Raw genomic sequence first — 21,779 nt, 5'->3', positions numbered from 1 at the left:
AAACCAGATGACTGTAAACAATGTGAATGTGTTTTAAGTTCAAGGGGAATTAGTTTTTTAATGGAACCTTTGAGATTCTATAACATTTTTATTTTTTTACTTTACCTTTCTCTGGTATGAGGTATTTGGCTCTGCCGTAATGCACAAAGCACTTTATAAAAAGTTTTCAATTTTGTTCCTAAAACCATTGAAACCCGCTTATTTTGGCCAATTTAAAGAATGTGGTATGCTTCTTTTCTTTGGAACTTTGATAAAAATTTAACCCTAACCCTAGGCAGACCCCATTTGATCCCCTATTCTCGTTACTATAACAATAATGGATTTGCAATGTCAGGACACTTAATGTGTGAAATCGTGAAAAATCCTACTTCATCCTTTCCAAAATCGCCACATTGTCACACTCTCTTACCTGGATACTGTACTGTATGTCTCCTCTATGTGAATTGCTGATAGAACACATCCATTGAATTAAGGCGTAGCTGAATCGCTAGCCAATTTTCAGCATTCATATGTATGGGGTTAGGGTTAGGGTTAGAGAATGACTGAAACCAGATGACTGTAAACAATGTGAATGTGTTTTTAGTTCAAGGGGAATGAGTTTTTTAATGGAACCTTTGAGATTCTATAACATTTTTATTTTTTTACTTTTCCTGTCTCTGGTATGAGGTATTTGGCTCTGCCGTAATGCACAAAGCACTTAATAAAAAGTTTTCAAATTTGTTTCTAAAACCATTGAAACCCGCTTATTTTGGCCAATTTAAAGAACGTGGTATGCTTCTTTTCTTTGGAACTTTGATAAAAATTTAACCCTAACCCTAGGCAGACCCCATTTGATCCCCTATTCTCGTTACTATAACAATAATGGTTTTGCCATGTCAGGACACTTAATGTGTGAAATCGTGAAAAATCCTACTTCATCCTTTCCAAAATCGCCACATTGTCACACTCTCTTACCTGGATACTGTACTGTATGTCTCCTCTATGTGAATTGCTGATAGAACACATCCATTGATTTAAGGCGTAGCTGAATCGCTAGCCAATTTTCAGCTTTCATATGTATGGGGTTAGGGTTAGGGTTAGAGAATGACTGAAACCAGATGACTGTAAACAATGTGAATGTGTTTTAAGTTCAAGGGGAATTAGTTTTTTAATGGAACCTTTGCGATTCTATAACATTTTTATTTTTTTACTTTTCCTGTCTCTGGTATGAGGTATTTGGCTCTGCCGTAATGCACAAAGCACTTTATAAAAAGTTTTCAATTTTGTTCCTAAAACCATTGAAACCCGCTTATTTTGGCCAATTTAAAGAACGTGGTATGCTTCTTTTCTTTGGAACTTTGATAAAAATTTAACCCTAACCCTAGGCAGACCCCATTTGATCCCCTATTCTCGTTACTATAACAATAATGGTTTTGCAATGTCAGGACACTTAATGTGTGAAATCGTGAAAAATCCTACTTCATCCTTTCCAAAATCGCCACATTGTCACACTCTCTTACCTGGATACTGTACTGTATGTCTCCTCTATGTGAATTGCTGATAGAACACATCCATTGAATTAAGGCGTAGCTGAATCGCTAGCCAATTTTCAGCATTCATATGTATGGGGTTAGGGTTAGGGTTAGAGAATGACTGAAACCAGATGACTGTAAACAATGTGAATGTGTTTTTAGTTCAAGGGGAATGAGTTTTTTAATGGAACCTTTGAGATTCTATAACATTTTTATTTTTTTACTTTTCCTGTCTCTGGTATGAGGTATTTGGCTCTGCCGTAATGCACAAAGCACTTTATAAAAAGTTTTCAAATTTGTTTCTAAAACCATTGAAACCCGCTTATTTTGGCCAATTTAAAGAACGTGGTATGCTTCTTTTCTTTGGAACTTTGATAAAAATTTAACCCTAACCCTAGGCAGACCCCATTTGATCCCCTATTCTCGTTACTATAACAATAATGGTTTTGCCATGTCAGGACACTTAATGTGTGAAATCGTGAAAAATCCTACTTCATCCTTTCCAAAATCGCCACATTGTCACACTCTCTTACCTGGATACTGTACTGTATGTCTCCTCTATGTGAATTGCTGATAGAACACATCCATTGAATTAAGGCGTAGCTGAATCGCTAGCCAATTTTCAGCATTCATATGTATGGGGTTAGGGTTAGGGTTAGAGAATGACTGAAACCAGATGACTGTAAACAATGTGAATGTGTTTTTAGTTCAAGGGGAATGAGTTTTTTAATGGAACCTTTGAGATTCTATAACATTTTTATTTTTTTACTTTTCCTGTGTCTGGTATGAGGTATTTGGCTCTGCCGTAATGCACAAAGCACTTTATAAAAAGTTTTCAATTTTGTTCCTAAAACCATTGAAACCCGCTTATTTTGGCCAATTTAAAGAACGTGGTATGCTTCTTTTCTTTGGAACTTTGATAAAAATTTAACCCTAACCCTAGGCAGACCCCATTTGATCCCCTATTCTCGTTACTATAACAATAATGGATTTGCCATGTCAGGACACTTAATGTGTGAAATCGTGAAAAATCCTACTTCATCCTTTCCAAAATCGCCACATTGTCACACTCTCTTACCTGGATACTGTACTGTATGTCTCCTCTATCTGAATTGCTGATAGAACACATCCATTGAATTAAGGCGTAGCTGAATCGCTAGCCAATTTTCAGCATTCATATGTATGGGGTTAGGGTTAGGGTTTGAGAATGACTGAAACCAGATGACTGTAAACAATGTGAATGTGTTTTAAGTTCAAGGGGAATTAGTTTTTTAATGGAACCTTTGAGATTCTATAACATTTTTATTTTTTTACTTTACCTTTCTCTGGTATGAGGTATTTGGCTCTGCCGTAATGCACAAAGCACTTTATAAAAAGTTTTCAATTTTGTTCCTAAAACCATTGAAACCCGCTTATTTTGGCCAATTTAAAGAATGTGGTATGCTTCTTTTCTTTGGAACTTTGATAAAAATTTAACCCTAACCCTAGGCAGACCCCATTTGATCCCCTATTCTCGTTACTATAACAATAATGGATTTGCAATGTCAGGACACTTAATGTGTGAAATCGTGAAAAATCCTACTTCATCCTTTCCAAAATCGCCACATTGTCACACTCTCTTACCTGGATACTGTACTGTATGTCTCCTCTATGTGAATTGCTGATAGAACACATCCATTGAATTAAGGCGTAGCTGAATCGCTAGCCAATTTTCAGCATTCATATGTATGGGGTTAGGGTTAGGGTTAGAGAATGACTGAAACCAGATGACTGTAAACAATGTGAATGTGTTTTTAGTTCAAGGGGAATGAGTTTTTTAATGGAACCTTTGAGATTCTATAACATTTTTATTTTTTTACTTTTCCTGTCTCTGGTATGAGGTATTTGGCTCTGCCGTAATGCACAAAGCACTTTATAAAAAGTTTTCAAATTTGTTTCTAAAACCATTGAAACCCGCTTATTTTGGCCAATTTAAAGAACGTGGTATGCTTCTTTTCTTTGGAACTTTGATAAAAATTTAACCCTAACCCTAGGCAGAACCCATTTGATCCCCTATTCTCGTTACTATAACAATAATGGTTTTGCCATGTCAGGACACTTAATGTGTGAAATCGTGAAAAATCCTACTTCATCCTTTCCAAAATCGCCACATTGTCACACTCTCTTACCTGGATACTGTACTGTATGTCTCCTCTATGTGAATTGCTGATAGAACACATCCATTGATTTAAGGCGTAGCTGAATCGCTAGCCAATTTTCAGCTTTCATATGTATGGGGTTAGGGTTAGGGTTAGAGAATGACTGAAACCAGATGACTGTAAACAATGTGAATGTGTTTTAAGTTCAAGGGGAATTAGTTTTTTAATGGAACCTTTGCGATTCTATAACATTTTTATTTTTTTACTTTTCCTGTCTCTGGTATGAGGTATTTGGCTCTGCCGTAATGCACAAAGCACTTTATAAAAAGTTTTCAATTTTGTTCCTAAAACCATTGAAACCCGCTTATTTTGGCCAATTTAAAGAACGTGGTATGCTTCTTTTCTTTGGAACTTTGATAAAAATTTAACCCTAACCCTAGGCAGACCCCATTTGATCCCATATTCTCGTTACTATAACAATAATGGTTTTGCAATGTCAGGACACTTAATGTGTGAAATCGTGAAAAATCCTACTTCATCCTTTCCAAAATCGCCACATTGTCACACTCTCTTACCTGGATACTGTACTGTATGTCTCCTCTATGTGAATTGCTGATAGAACACATCCATTGAATTAAGGCGTAGCTGAATCGCTAGCCAATTTTCAGCATTCATATTAGGCTGGGCAAACGATTTTTATTTTTTTTAAAAAGAAATAAAAAATGAGATATAATGATGTGTTCCTGCTTAACTTAGACATCGCACGACTTTAAAACCTATAAAAACGGGTTTCGAGAGTTAAAAACCACTTTTTATGCGCGAAAAATGGGTGATTTTTCTTCCTCGTGATCAGCTCAGAATCTTTGTGTACGCTGTAAGGTTTTTACTTCTTAATTAAATGTTTAAAATACACGAATTTCATAAAGACAACACACGTTTCGAAGAGAAAAAATCCCATTCTTTTCTCTTCCTGGTGTGTGAAACTGATCAGCAGGTCTTTTTTTCCCAATCAGAGGCTCTGAAAACAGCGTACCGCCCACTGCGCTCCGTCAGAGAGGGGCGCGGCACCGAGAGAGGGAGGAGGCGCGGAGCTCAGCAGTACAGAACGAACGTTCTACTGCCTGGAGCGCTTATGGCACCAATCGCGTCTGCACTTATAACTTAGTTTTTAAAATAATCAAGCAATATGAACCATCTCTTTTTACTTTTAAGTCCCTTAATTATCATTAAGCACAACTTTCTCACCACTTAGACTATTTTTTGATACCATCCTCAGACAAAGCAGAAACTTGTTGTTCTGTCTAATGACATTACAAGTGGAAAGATTACAGATTTTAATCGTCTTTAATTTTGTTACACATTTTAGAAACGTTTCATCCATACAAACACCACAAAACTATTCTCGATTGTATATCTGAATGGTATGTTACACTTAGTTCACTGTTTTAAATACATCTAATTAAGAAAGTTAGGTGTTAGCATAAACTATTAGCAATCAATAATATTAAATTTAGCACTGTAATAAGTTATTGCACTTTCCCCCGCATCTTGTAAAAATATATTTTCATTGTTCAAATATACATTAAATCTGACTATCATATAATAAGTTAAATACGAAACTAAAGAAAAAATAGGGTTAAATATAATTCAAAATATTTTGCTAACAATGTTAACTGTTTATGAATAATAAAATGTATTAACTAAGGAGTAGGATGGCACAGTTGTTAGTATGCTTTTTGTTTTGTTTCTTTTTCATAAATACAACAGTAGTGCCTGATGTCTCAGTGGCTTTCAAAATTAAATTATGCATGCAAACCTGTGAACTAGAAAGATAACTAAGATATCCATCCATTTATAATGGTGGCGAAGTGGTTAGCATTGCTATCTTGCAGCACTGGGGTCCTAGGTTCAATTCCTGCCATCCTGTGTGTGTGGGGTTTGCATGTTCTCTCTGGGTTACATGGGTTTTCTCCATATGTGTGATATGACTCCCTCTCGCACTCCAAAACATAAGGAAGCTTAAGGAAACAGCCTTTCCACCTCTCTTGCACATCAGTATCCATACCTAGTTATTTAAACAAATTGCCTCTAATTATAAACATCTTAATATGCTGGCTCTGTGGATCCGCATCAGCTATGTTTGCCCATTACTTCAATTCATGTGCATCCAACACACAGTTCAATGCTAGCAACTACACAAAATCTAAAATACAATCCTCATTTCAGTATCTATGTAAACATACAGTCTGTTAACTTCATCATCTTCATCAAAAGTATGCCTAACCCCATTAGGAAGTGTTCTTGTTATCAGTGTATTCCCCAGCTTTCCTAAAATTATCTTCTTCTTACCAACATCTCTAGTCTTTTATCCTGCAATAACTCAGCCAACACTTAAATCTCCAAAAGCTGCTTGTGTTAATTTCTTTAAATCACAAATATCATGTGTAAATACTGGCCATGTAATACTCTGCATTGTGGAATAATAGTTTATTTTAAAGGGAACTAGAGAAATCAAGAAAGGCTTTTTTTCTAGAATTAATAAATGCACATCCTGTTCACTGGGGAAATTAAATCCACACTGAGCAATCTTCAATATGTTCAGAATATGACAGCGAGAATCCTATCAGGGATGCATTACACCTGTTTTCAAGTCCTTGCACTGGTTACCTATCAGGTTTCGAGTCAACTTCAAAATCCTCATCCTCATTCAGTACTTACAGTATATGGCTTATTATCTGTCTACTCCCCACCTTTGTCCGTCTGACTCTGGTCTTCTAGCTGTCCTCAAGAACATCTACATTCTGTAGGTGACAGGGTCTTCTCTAGCTGCACCCCAGAGCTCTCAATTTGTATTCCCAGTGATATCAGTCACGTACCCTTTACTTTGTAATCTGTGGTCCTTTTATCTGTTTTTACATCTACTGTATTGCTTTGAGATGCCACTTTTAAAGGTGGTATATAAAATAAAGTTTTTTATTATTGTTATAGAGAAACATGATCAGATTTTCCCTGGTTCAGAAAAAAAGATCTAAAGTATACTAGTTTGTCACTCTTCTCATTCCCTTTGCTAAATGACTTTTCATACTAATCTGATCAATCTAACTGCCTGTTTTCTGTGCTTTCTCTATCCTGCTAGATTTGCAATTATTCTGAAAATTTTCTTCTTGAAATAACTCATTTCTAAATACCTTTTTTCACTGTTAACATCTTGCAGCAACTCTGCGACAAAACATACACTTAGCTCAACCTGACAGTTCATCCTGCTACCAACATTGAATAAAAAAAATCTTAAGATTTCTATATTTATGTCTTTATTTAGTGGTTTCATTAGTGACAAAGGCTAAACTTTCTTGGAAAAATTTATTTTATGTGTTGTGGAAAAAAACTGACTTGCTTTAACAAAATATGTTTACAAATCCTTTCACCTGGCAATCTACCTGAATGCCCAACTATCTGAGAAGCCCTCCATGAAACCATGGTTGCTATTAATTCATTTAGGGCTCACTGACAGAATTGCTGTTTTTTATGCATGCTAATTTTCTGATTCCTCACTCTGTTTCATGTTTATAGATAAAACTATTGATCGCGAAGGGAAATTGATGTACATGTTCATGTACATGATGAACATGTTTGCATGTTCTTTTGTAACATACACCTTTTTGTGATTTTTTTGTATATCTAAGCAAGTGTTCCTGCATCCCTCTTCTGCACTATAGTCATGGCTTTTTTTCTGTTTGCTTATTTCAAAGCAACATCTCCTCCATTTCTAAAACTTTTTGCTCATGTGCATTTTTGTAGTTTTTACACCTCTAGCACTTTAACGTCCTGAATTTTCATTTGCCTTAATTTGTAGAATGAATTTGAGTTTTAGCCTTAAAAAGCTTAAGTTTTCACTATCTTTTGTTTCTTGTCCTACAACTGTTATTATTGATCACCGAATTATTGTACTTGACATGACTTCATTCAGCCTTTCCTGAACGTCTATGACAGGCAGAGAGAGTGCTGTTTCTGGTGCGATCTTTTGCAGCTGACATTTCAGTTTTAAACGAACAAGAAATTAGATTGTTCATAAATCACTTATTCTATATAAACACAGCGTAATTGCCCTCCGAAAATCCTCTTTTTCTTGTTCGTTTTAGAGACCTTGATCGAAACTGATTTTAGATGTCAGAAAGGATTTATTTTCTCTGTATTTCCTACATTGCTTTGTCGAGATTTTAACTTTATATTTAGGCTCAGATTTCAACTATAAATCGTACAGTAATTAATAGCAGTAAATACTGATGTTTTGCTCCCTCTTACCACAAAAATATATATGTTTTATAGCTGGGATGAACTTTATTTCGTACGCGTAGCTACTACGGCTCGGACACGGAACAGTTAAAGATGGCGACAAATCACGGACCCAGAGGGGTGGGGGGGGGGGGCGTCTTCTCGCCTCCATAACTAAAATGCCAAATAGGAGTGGCTTAAGCGACATACACAGTCGTGTAACTGACAGTTTGAGGTAGCCTATCGTGTAAATTTCGCTTTGTTGCTGATAGGTTAAGCTTTCGAAACTCTGCCCCATAGTCATGTGACTGATTTTTCGCCCTGTTTCATTGGTTAAACGCAATGATCACAAGCACCACCATGGTAACTGGGATGTGTAGTTTTTAATTCCGTTTGAATTATAACTGTACGTACTGTCTTCATATTTGGCCAGGGCTTTAAAGAGAAGGCGCGCCAAAAAATTTCGGTGCCGTCGTCTCCGCTTTAAATGTACCCCCGTGCTGGAAGAATTTGACCTCGGAACGTTTCCCCAGCCTATTCATATGTATATGTATAGGGTTAGGGTTAGGGTTAGAGAATGACTGAAACCAGATGACTGTAAACAATCTGAATGTGTTTTTAGTTCAAGGGGAATGAGTTTTTTAATGGAACCTTTGAGATTCTATAACATTTTTATTTTTTTACTTTTCCTGTCTCTGGTATGAGGTATTTGGCTCTGCCGTAATGCACAAAGCACTTTATAAAAAGTTTTCAAATTTGTTTCTAAAACCATTGAAACCCGCTTATTTTGGCCAATTTAAAGAACGTGGTATGCTTCTTTTCTTTGGAACTTTGATAAAAATTTAACCCTAACCCTAGGCAGACCCCATTTGATCCCCTATTCTCGTTACTATAACAATAATGGTTTTGCCATGTCAGGACACTTAATGTGTGAAATCGTGAAAAATCCTACTTCATCCTTTCCAAAATCGCCACATTGTCACACTCTCTTACCTGGATACTGTACTGTATGTCTCCTCTATGTGAATTGCTGATAGAACACATCCATTGAATTAAGGCGTAGCTGAATCGCTAGCCAATTTTCAGCATTCATATGTATGGGGTTAGGGTTAGGGTTAGAGAATGACTGAAACCAGATGACTGTAAACAATGTAAATGTGTTTTAAGTTCAAGGGGAATTAGTTTTTTAATGGAACCTTTGAGATTCTATAACATTTTTATTTTTTTACTTTTCCTGTGTCTGGTATGAGGTATTTGGCTCTGCCGTAATGCACAAAGCACTTTATAAAAAGTTTTCAATTTTGTTCCTAAAACCATTGAAACCCGCTTATTTTGGCCAATTTAAAGAATGTGGTATGCTTCTTTTCTTTGGAACTTTGATAAAAATTTAACCCTAACCCTAGGCAGACCCCATTTGATCCCCTATTCTCGTTACTATAACAATAATGGATTTGCAATGTCAGGACACTTAATGTGTGAAATCGTGAAAAATCCTACTTCATCCTTTCCAAAATCGCCACATTGTCACACTCTCTTACCTGGATACTGTACTGTATGTCTCCTCTATGTGAATTGCTGATAGAACACATCCATTGAATTAAGGCGTAGCTGAATCAGTAGTCAATTTTCAGCATTCATATGTATGGGGTTAGGGTTAGGGTTAGAGAATGACTGAAACCAGATGACTGTAAACAATGTGAATGTGTTTTAAGTTCAAGGGGACTTAGTTTTTTAATGGAACCTTTGAGATTCTATAACATTTTTATTTTTTTACTTTTCCTGTCTCTGGTATGAGGTATTGGCTCTGCCGTAATGCACAAAGCACTTTATAAAAAGTTTTCAATTTTGTTCCTAAAACCATTGAAACCCGCTTATTTTGGCCAATTTAAAGAACGTGGTATGCTTCTTTTCTTTGGAACTTTGATAAAAATTTAACCCTAACCCTAGGCAGACCCCATTTGATCCCCTATTCTCGTTACTTTAACAATAATGGTTTTGCCATGTCAGGACACTTAATGTGTGAAATCGTGAAAAATCCTACTTCATCCTTTCCAAAATCGCCACATTGTCACACTCTCTTACCTGGATACTGTACTGTATGTCTCCTCTATGTGAATTGCTGATAGAACACATCCATTGAATTAAGGCGTAGCTGAATCGCTAGCCAATTTTCAGCATTCATATGTATGGGGTTAGGGTTAGGGTTAGAGAATGACTGAAACCAGATGACTGTAAACAATGTGAATGTGTTTTTAGTTCAAGGGGAATGAGTTTTTTAATGGAACCTTTGAGATTCTATAACATTTTTATTTTTTTACTTTTCCTGTCTCTGGTATGAGGTATTTGGCTCTGCCGTAATGCACAAAGCACTTTATAAAAAGTTTTCAAATTTGTTTCTAAAACCATTGAAACCCGCTTATTTTGGCCAATTTAAAGAACGTGGTATGCTTCTTTTCTTTGGAACTTTGATAAAAATTTAACCCTAACCCTAGGCAGACCCCATTTGATCCCCTATTCTCGTTACTATAACAATAATGGTTTTGCCATGTCAGGACACTTAATGTGTGAAATCGTGAAAAATCCTACTTCATCCTTTCCAAAATCGCCACATTGTCACACTCTCTTACCTGGATACTGTACTGTATGTCTCCTCTATGTGAATTGCTGATAGAACACATCCATTGAATTAAGGCGTAGCTGAATCACTAGCCAATTTTCAGCATTCATATGTATGGGGTTAGGGTTAGGGTTAGAGAATGACTGAAACCAGATGACTGTAAACAATGTGAATGTGTTTTTAGTTCAAGGGGAATTCGTTTTTTAATGGAACCTTTGAGATTCTATAACATTTTTATTTTTTTACTTTTCCTGTCTCTGGTATGAGGTATTTGGCTCTGCCGTAATGCAAAAAGCACTTTATAAAAAGTTTTCAATTTTGTTCCTAAAACCATTGAAACCCGCTTATTTTGGACAATTTAAAGAACGTGGTATGCTTCTTTTCTTTGGAACTTTGATAAAAATTTAACCCTAACCCTAGGCAGACCCCATTTGATCCCCTATTCTCGTTACTATAACAATAATGGATTTTCCATGTCAGGACACTTAATGTGTGAAATCGTGAAAAATCCTACTTCATCCTTTCCAAAATCGCCACATTGTCACACTCTCTTACCTGGATACTGTACTGTATGTCTCCTCTATGTGAATTGCTGATAGAACACATCCATTAAATTAAGGCGTAGCTGAATCGCTAGCCAATTTTCAGCATTCATATGTATGGGGTTAGGGTTAGGGTTAGAGAATGACTGAAACCAGATGACTGTAAACAATGTAAATGTGTTTTAAGTTCAAGGGGAATTAGTTTTTTAATGGAACCTTTGAGATTCTATAACATTTTTATTTTTTTACTTTTCCTGTGTCTGGTATGAGGTATTTGGCTCTGCCGTAATGCACAAAGCACTTTATAAAAAGTTTTCAATTTTGTTCCTAAAACCATTGAAACCCGCTTATTTTGGCCAATTTAAAGAATGTGGTATGCTTCTTTTCTTTGGAACTTTGATAAAAATTTAACCCTAACCCTAGGCAGACCCCATTTGATCCCCTATTCTCGTTACTATAACAATAATGGATTTGCAATGTCAGGACACTTAATGTGTGAAATCGTGAAAAATCCTACTTCATCCTTTCCAAAATCGCCACATTGTCACACTCTCTTACCTGGATACTGTACTGTATGTCTCCTCTATGTGAATTGCTGATAGAACACATCCATTGAATTAAGGCGTAGCTGAATCAGTAGTCAATTTTCAGCATTCATATGTATGGGGTTAGGGTTAGGGTTAGAGAATGACTGAAACCAGATGACTGTAAACAATGTGAATGTGTTTTAAGTTCAAGGGGACTTAGTTTTTTAATGGAACCTTTGAGATTCTATAACATTTTTATTTTTTTACTTTTCCTGTCTCTGGTATGAGGTATTGGCTCTGCCGTAATGCACAAAGCACTTTATAAAAAGTTTTCAATTTTGTTCCTAAAACCATTGAAACCCGCTTATTTTGGCCAATTTAAAGAACGTGGTATGCTTCTTTTCTTTGGAACTTTGATAAAAATTTAACCCTAACCCTAGGCAGACCCCATTTGATCCCCTATTCTCGTTACTTTAACAATAATGGTTTTGCCATGTCAGGACACTTAATGTGTGAAATCTTGAAAAATCCTACTTCATCCTTTCCAAAATCGCCACATTGTCACACTCTCTTACCTGGATACTGTACTGTATGTCTCCTCTATGTGAATTCCTGATAGAACACATCCATTGAATTAAGGCGTAGCTGAATCGCTAGCCAATTTTCAGCATTCATATGTATGGGGTTAGGGTTAGGGTTAGAGAATGACTGAAACCAGATGACTGTAAACAATGTGAATGTGTTTTAAGTTCAAGGGGAATTAGTTTTTTAATGGAACCTTTGAGATTCTATAACATTTTTTTTTTTTACTTTTCCTGTCTCTGGTATGAGGTATTTGGCTCTGCAGTAATGCACAAAGCACTTAATAAAAAGTTTTCAATTTTGTTCCTAAAACCATTGAAACCCGCTTATTTTGGCCAATTTAAAGAACGTGGTATGCTTCTTTTCTTTGGAACTTTGATAAAAATTTAACCCTAACCCTAGGCAGACCCCATTTGATCCCATATTCTCGTTACTATAACAATAATGGTTTTGCCATGTCAGGACACTTAATGTGTGAAATCTTGAAAAATCCTACTTCATCCTTTCCAAAATCGCCACATTGTCACACTCTCTTACCTGGATACTGTACTGTATGTCTCCTCTAGGTGAATTGCTGATAGAACACATCCATTGAATTAAGGCGTAGCTGAATCGCTAGCCAATTTTCAGCATTCATATGTATGGGGTTAGGGTTAGGGTTAGAGAATGACTGAAACCAGATGACTGTAAACAATGTGAATGTGTTTTAAGTTCAAGGGGAATTAGTTTTTTAATGGAACCTTTGAGATTCTATAACATTTTTATTTTTTTACTTTACCTTTCTCTGGTATGAGGTATTTGGCTCTGCCGTAATGCACAAAGCACTTTATAAAAAGTTTTCAATTTTGTTCCTAAAACCATTAAAACCCGCTTATTTTGGCCAATTTAAAGAACGTGGTATGCTTCTTTTCTTTGGAACTTTGATAAAAATTTAACCCTAACCCTAGGCAGACCCCATTTGATCCCCTATTCTCGTTACTATAACAATAATGGATTTGCCATGTCAGGACACTTAATGTGTGAAATCGTGAAAAATCCTACTTCATCCTTTCCAAAATCGCCACATTGTCACACTCTCTTACCTGGATACTGTACTGTATGTCTCCTCTATGTGAATTGCTGATAGAACACATCCATTGAATTAAGGCGTAGCTGAATCACTAGCCAATTTTCAGCATTCATATGTATGGGGTTAGGGTTAGGGTTAGAGAATGACTGAAACCAGATGACTGTAAACAATGTGAATGTGTTTTTAGTTCAAGGGGAATTCGTTTTTTAATGGAACCTTTGAGATTCTATAACATTTTTATTTTTTTACTTTTCCTGTCTCTGGTATGAGGTATTTGGCTCTGCCGTAATGCAAAAAGCACTTTATAAAAAGTTTTCAATTTTGTTCCTAAAACCATTGAAACCCGCTTATTTTGGACAATTTAAAGAACGTGGTATGCTTCTTTTCTTTGGAACTTTGATAAAAATTTAACCCTAACCCTAGGCAGACCCCATTTGATCCCCTATTCTCGTTACTATAACAATAATGGATTTTCCATGTCAGGACACTTAATGTGTGAAATCGTGAAAAATCCTACTTCATCCTTTCCAAAATCGCCACATTGTCACACTCTCTTACCTGGATACTGTACTGTATGTCTCCTCTATGTGAATTGCTGATAGAACACATCCATTAAATTAAGGCGTAGCTGAATCGCTAGCCAATTTTCAGCATTCATATGTATGGGGTTAGGGTTAGGGTTAGAGAATGACTGAAACCAGATGACTGTAAACAATGTAAATGTGTTTTAAGTTCAAGGGGAATTAGTTTTTTAATGGAACCTTTGAGATTCTATAACATTTTTATTTTTTTACTTTTCCTGTGTCTGGTATGAGGTATTTGGCTCTGCCGTAATGCACAAAGCACTTTATAAAAAGTTTTCAATTTTGTTCCTAAAACCATTGAAACCCGCTTATTTTGGCCAATTTAAAGAATGTGGTATGCTTCTTTTCTTTGGAACTTTGATAAAAATTTAACCCTAACCCTAGGCAGACCCCATTTGATCCCCTATTCTCGTTACTATAACAATAATGGATTTGCAATGTCAGGACACTTAATGTGTGAAATCGTGAAAAATCCTACTTCATCCTTTCCAAAATCGCCACATTGTCACACTCTCTTACCTGGATACTGTACTGTATGTCTCCTCTATGTGAATTGCTGATAGAACACATCCATTGAATTAAGGCGTAGCTGAATCAGTAGTCAATTTTCAGCATTCATATGTATGGGGTTAGGGTTAGGGTTAGAGAATGACTGAAACCAGATGACTGTAAACAATGTGAATGTGTTTTAAGTTCAAGGGGACTTAGTTTTTTAATGGAACCTTTGAGATTCTATAACATTTTTATTTTTTTACTTTTCCTGTCTCTGGTATGAGGTATTGGCTCTGCCGTAATGCACAAAGCACTTTATAAAAAGTTTTCAATTTTGTTCCTAAAACCATTGAAACCCGCTTATTTTGGCCAATTTAAAGAACGTGGTATGCTTCTTTTCTTTGGAACTTTGATAAAAATTTAACCCTAACCCTAGGCAGACCCCATTTGATCCCCTATTCTCGTTACTTTAACAATAATGGTTTTGCCATGTCAGGACACTTAATGTGTGAAATCTTGAAAAATCCTACTTCATCCTTTCCAAAATCGCCACATTGTCACACTCTCTTACCTGGATACTGTACTGTATGTCTCCTCTATGTGAATTCCTGATAGAACACATCCATTGAATTAAGGCGTAGCTGAATCGCTAGCCAATTTTCAGCATTCATATGTATGGGGTTAGGGTTAGGGTTAGAGAATGACTGAAACCAGATGACTGTAAACAATGTGAATGTGTTTTAAGTTCAAGGGGAATTAGTTTTTTAATGGAACCTTTGAGATTCTATAACATTTTTTTTTTTTACTTTTCCTGTCTCTGGTATGAGGTATTTGGCTCTGCAGTAATGCACAAAGCACTTAATAAAAAGTTTTCAATTTTGTTCCTAAAACCATTGAAACCCGCTTATTTTGGCCAATTTAAAGAACGTGGTATGCTTCTTTTCTTTGGAACTTTGATAAAAATTTAACCCTAACCCTAGGCAGACCCCATTTGATCCCATATTCTCGTTACTATAACAATAATGGTTTTGCCATGTCAGGACACTTAATGTGTGAAATCTTGAAAAATCCTACTTCATCCTTTCCAAAATCGCCACATTGTCACACTCTCTTACCTGGATACTGTACTGTATGTCTCCTCTAGGTGAATTGCTGATAGAACACATCCATTGAATTAAGGCGTAGCTGAATCGCTAGCCAATTTTCAGCATTCATATGTATGGGGTTAGGGTTAGGGTTAGAGAATGACTGAAACCAGATGACTGTAAACAATGTGAATGTGTTTTAAGTTCAAGGGGAATTAGTTTTTTAATGGAACCTTTGAGATTCTATAACATTTTTATTTTTTTACTTTACCTTTCTCTGGTATGAGGTATTTGGCTCTGCCGTAATGCACAAAGCACTTTATAAAAAGTTTTCAATTTTGTTCCTAAAACCATTAAAACCCGCTTATTTTGGCCAATTTAAAGAACGTGGTATGCTTCTTTTCTTTGGAACTTTGATAAAAATTTAACCCTAACCCTAGGCAGACCCCATTTGATCCCCTATTCTCGTTACTATAACAATAATGGATTTGCCATGTCAGGACACTTAATGTGTGAAATCGTGAAAAATCCTACTTCATCCTTTCCAAAATCGCCACATTGTCACACTCTCTTACCTGGATACTGTACTGTATGTCTCCTCTATGTGAATTGCTGATAGAACACATCCATTGAATTAAGGCGTAGCTGAATCAGTAGCCAATTTTCAGCATTCATATGTATGGGGTTAGGGTTAGGGTTAGAGAATGACTGAAACCAGATGACTGTAAACAATGTGAATGTGTTTTAAGTTCAAGGGGAATTAGTTTTTTAATGGAACCTTTGAGATTCTATAACATTTTTATTTTTTTACTTTTCCTGTGTCTGGTATGAGGTATTTGGCTCTGCCGTAATGCACAAAGCACTTTATGAAAAGTTTTCAATTTTGTTCCTAAAACCATTGAAACCCGCTTATTTTGGCCAATTTAAAGAACGTGGTATGCTTCTTTTCTTTGGAACTTTGATAAAAATTTAACCCTAACCCTAGGCAGACCCCATTTGATCCCCTATTCTCGTTACTATAACAATAATGGATTTGCCATGTCAGGACACTTAATGTGTGAAATCGTGAAAAATCCTACTTCATCCTTTCCAAAATCGCCACATTGTCACACTCTCTTACCTGGATACTGTACTGTATGTCTCCTCTATGTGAATTGCTGATAGAACACATCCATTGAATTAAGGCGTAGCTGAATCGCTAGCCAATTTTCAGCATTCATATGTATGGGGTTAGGGTTAGGGTTAGAGAATGACTGAAACCAGATGACTGTAAACAATGTGAATGTGTTTTAAGTTCAAGGGGAATTAGTTTTTTAATTGAACCTTTGAGATTCTATAACATTTTTTTTTTTTACTTTTCCTGTCTCTGGTATGAGGTATTTGGCTCTGCAGTAATGCACAAAGCAAATTATAAAAAGTTTTCAATTTTGTTCCTAAAACCATTGAAACCCGCTTATTTTGGCCAATTTAAAGAATGTGGTATGCTTCTTTTCTTTGGAACTTTGATAAAAATTTAACCCTAACCCTAGGCAGACCCCATTTGATCCCCTATTCTCGTTACTATAACAATAATGGATTTGCAATGTCAGGACACTTAATGTGTGAAATCGTGAAAAATCCTACTTCATCCTTTCCAAAATCGCCACATTGTCACACTCTCTTACCTGGATACTGTACTGTATGTCTCCTCTATGTGAATTGCTGATAGAACACATCCATTGAATTAAGGCGTAGCTGAATCGCTAGCCAATTTTCAGCATTCATATGTATGGGGTTAGGGTTAGGGTTAGAGAATGACTGAAACCAGATGACTGTAAACAATGTGAATGTGTTTTTAGTTCAAGGGGAATGAGTTTTTTAATGGAACCTTTGAGATTCTATAACATTTTTATTTTTTTACTTTTCCTGTCTCTGGTATGAGGTATTTGGCTCTGCCGTAATGCACAAAGCACTTTATAAAAAGTTTTCAAATTTGTTTCTAAAACCATTGAAACCCGCTTATTTTGGCCAATTTAAAGAACGTGGTATGCTTCTTTTCTTTGGAACTTTGATAAAAATTTAACCCTAACCCTAGGCAGACCCCATTTGATCCCCTATTCTCGTTACTATAACAATAATGGTTTTGCCATGTCAGGACACTTAATGTGTGAAATCGTGAAAAATCCTACTTCATCCTTTCCAAAATCGCCACATTGTCACACTCTCTTACCTGGATACTGTACTGTATGTCTCCTCTATGTGAATTGCTGATAGAACACATCCATTGATTTAAGGCGTAGCTGAATCGCTAGCCAATTTTCAGCTTTCATATGTATGGGGTTAGGGTTAGGGTTAGAGAATGACTGAAACCAGATGACTGTAAACAATGTGAATGTGTTTTAAGTTCAAGGGGAATTAGTTTTTTAATGGAACCTTTGCGATTCTATAACATTTTTATTTTTTTACTTTTCCTGTCTCTGGTATGAGGTATTTGGCTCTGCCGTAATGCACAAAGCACTTTATAAAAAGTTTTCAATTTTGTTCCTAAAACCATTGAAACCCGCTTATTTTGGCCAATTTAAAGAACGTGGTATGCTTCTTTTCTTTGGAACTTTGATAAAAATTTAACCCTAACCCTAGGCAGACCCCATTTGATCCCATATTCTCGTTACTATAACAATAATGGTTTTGCAATGTCAGGACACTTAATGTGTGAAATCGTGAAAAATCCTACTTCATCCTTTCCAAAATCGCCACATTGTCACACTCTCTTACCTGGATACTGTACTGTATGTCTCCTCTATGTGAATTGCTGATAGAACACATCCATTGAATTAAGGCGTAGCTGAATCGCTAGCCAATTTTCAGCATTCATATGTATGGGGTTAGGGTTAGGGTTAGAGAATGACTGAAACCAGATGACTGTAAACAATGTGAATGTGTTTTTAGTTCAAGGGGAATTAGTTTTTTAATGGAACCTTTGAGATTCTATAACATTTTTATTTTTTTACTTTTCCTGTCTCTGGTATGAGGTATTTGGCTCTGCCGTAATGCACAAAGCACTTTATAAAAAGTTTTCAAATTTGTTTCTAAAACCATTGAAACCCGCTTATTTTGGCCAATTTAAAGAACGTGGTATGCTTCTTTTCTTTGGAACTTTGATAAAAATTTAACCCTAACCCTAGGCAGACCCCATTTGATCCCCTATTCTCGTTACTATAACAATAATGGTTTTGCCATGTCAGGACACTTAATGTGTGAAATCGTGAAAAATCCTACTTCATCCTTTCCAAAATCGCCACATTGTCACACTCTCTTACCTGGATACTGTACTGTATGTCTCCTCTATGTGAATTGCTGATAGAACACATCCATTGAATTAAGGCGTAGCTGAATCACTAGCCAATTTTCAGCATTCATATGTATGGGGTTAGGGTTAGGGTTAGAGAATGACTGAAACCAGATGACTGTAAACAACGTGAATGTGTTTTTAGTTCAAGGGGAATTCGTTTTTTAATGGAACCTTTGAGATTCTATAACATTTTTATTTTTTTACTTTTCCTGTCTCTGGTATGAGGTATTTGGCTCTGCCGTAATGCAAAAAGCACTTTATAAAAAGTTTTCAATTTTGTTCCTAAAACCATTGAAACCCGCTTATTTTGGACAATTTAAAGAACGTGGTATGCTTCTTTTCTTTGGAACTTTGATAAAAATTTAACCCTAACCCTAGGCAGACCCCATTTGATCCCCTATTCTCGTTACTATAACAATAATGGATTTGCCATGTCAGGACACTTAATGTGTGAAATCGTGAAAAATCCTACTTCATCCTTTCCAAAATCGCTACATTGTCACACTCTCTTACCTGGATACTGTACTGTATGTCTCCTCTATGTGAATTGCTGATAGAACACATCCATTAAATTAAGGCGTAGCTGAATCGCTAGCCAATTTTCAGCATTCATATGTATGGGGTTAGGGTTAGGGTTAGAGAATGACTGAAACCAGATGACTGTAAACAATGTAAATGTGTTTTAAGTTCAAGGGGAATTAGTTTTTTAATGGAACCTTTGAGATTCTATAACATTTTTATTTTTTTACTTTTCCTGTGTCTGGTATGAGGTATTTGGCTCTGCCGTAATGCACAAAGCACTTTATAAAAAGTTTTCAATTTTGTTCCTAAAACCATTGAAACCCGCTTATTTTGGCCAATTTAAAGAATGTGGTATGCTTCTTTTCTTTGGAACTTTGATAAAAATTTAACCCTAACCCTAGGCAGACCCCATTTGATCCCCTATTCTCGTTACTATAACAATAATGGATTTGCAATGTCAGGACACTTAATGTGTGAAATCGTGAAAAATCCTACTTCATCCTTTCCAAAATCGCCACATTGTCACACTCTCTTACCTGGATACTGTACTGTATGTCTCCTCTATGTGAATTGCTGATAGAACACATCCATTGAATTAAGGCGTAGCTGAATCAGTAGTCAATTTTCAGCATTCATATGTATGGGGTTAGGGTTAGGGTTAGAGAATGACTGAAACCAGATGACTGTAAACAATGTGAATGTGTTTTAAGTTCAAGGGGACTTAGTTTTTTAATGGAACCTTTGAGATTCTATAACATTTTTATTTTTTTACTTTTCCTGTCTCTGGTATGAGGTATTGGCTCTGCCGTAATGCACAAAGCACTTTATAAAAAGTTTTCAATTTTGTTCCTAAAACCATTGAAACCCGCTTATTTTGGCCAATTTAAAGAACGTGGTATGCTTCTTTTCTTTGGAACTTTGATAAAAATTTAACCCTAACCCTAGGCAGACCCCATTTGATCCCCTATTCTCGTTACTTTAACAATAATGGTTTTGCCATGTCAGGACACTTAATGTGTGAAATCGTGAAAAATCCTACTTCATCCTTTCCAAAATCGCCACATTGTCACACTCTCTTACCTGGATACTGTACTGTATGTCTCCTCTATGTGAATTGCTGATAGAACACATCCATTGAATTAAGGCGTAGCTGAATCGCTAGCCAATTTTCAGCATTCATATGTATGGGGTTAGGGTTAGGGTTAGAGAATGACTGAAACCAGATGACTGTAAACAATGTGAATGTGTTTTTAGTTCAAGGGGAATGAGTTTTTTAATGGAACCTTTGAGATTCTATAACATTTTTATTTTTTTACTTTTCCTGTCTCTGGTATGAGGTATTTGGCTCTGCCGTAATGCACAAAGCACTTTATAAAAAGTTTTCAAATTTGTTTCTAAAACCATTGAAACCCGCTTATTTTGGCCAATTTAAAGAACGTGGTATGCTTCTTTTCTTTGGAACTTTGATAAAAATTTAACCCTAACCCTAGGCAGACCCCATTTGATCCCCTATTCTCGTTACTATAACAATAATGGTTTTGCCATGTCAGGACACTTAATGTGTGAAATCGTGAAAAATCCTACTTCATCCTTTCCAAAATCGCCACATTGTCACACTCTCTTACCTGGATACTGTACTGTATGTCTCCTCTATGTGAATTGCTGATAGAACACATCCATTGAATTAAGGCGTAGCTGAATCACTAGCCAATTTTCAGCATTCATATGTATGGGGTTAGGGTTAGGGTTAGAGAATGACTGAAACCAGATGACTGTAAACAATGTGAATGTGTTTTTAGTTCAAGGGGAATTCGTTTTTTAATGGAACCTTTGAGATTCTATAACATTTTTATTTTTTTACTTTTCCTGTCTCTGGTATGAGGTATTTGGCTCTGCCGTAATGCAAAAAGCACTTTATAAAAAGTTTTCAATTTTGTTCCTAAAACCATTGAAACCCGCTTATTTTGGACAATTTAAAGAACGTGGTATGCTTCTTTTCTTTGGAACTTTGATAAAAATTTAACCCTAACCCTAGGCAGACCCCATTTGATCCCCTATTCTCGTTACTATAACAATAATGGATTTGCCATGTCAGGACACATAATGTGTGAAATCGTGAAAAATCCTACTTCATCCTTTCCAAAATCGCCACATTGTCACACTCTCTTACCTGGATACTGTACTGTATGTCTCCTCTATGTGAATTGCTGATAGAACACATCCATTAAATTAAGGCGTAGCTGAATCGCTAGCCAATTTTCAGCATTCATATGTATGGGGTTAGGGTTAGGGTTAGAGAATGACTGAAACCAGATGACTGTAAACAATGTAAATGTGTTTTAAGTTCAAGGGGAATTAGTTTTTTAATGGAACCTTTGAGATTCTATAACATTTTTATTTTTTTACTTTTCCTGTGTCTGGTATGAGGTATTTGGCTCTGCCGTAATGCACAAAGCACTTTATAAAAAGTTTTCAATTTTGTTCCTAAAACCATTGAAACCCGCTTA

This window comes from Atractosteus spatula, chromosome 8 (genome assembly GCF_055471065.1).
Source record: "Atractosteus spatula isolate fAtrSpa1 chromosome 8, fAtrSpa1.hap1, whole genome shotgun sequence".
NCBI classification, from domain to species: Eukaryota; Metazoa; Chordata; class Actinopteri; order Semionotiformes; family Lepisosteidae; genus Atractosteus; species Atractosteus spatula.
Note: the sequence above shows the minus strand (reverse complement) of the source record.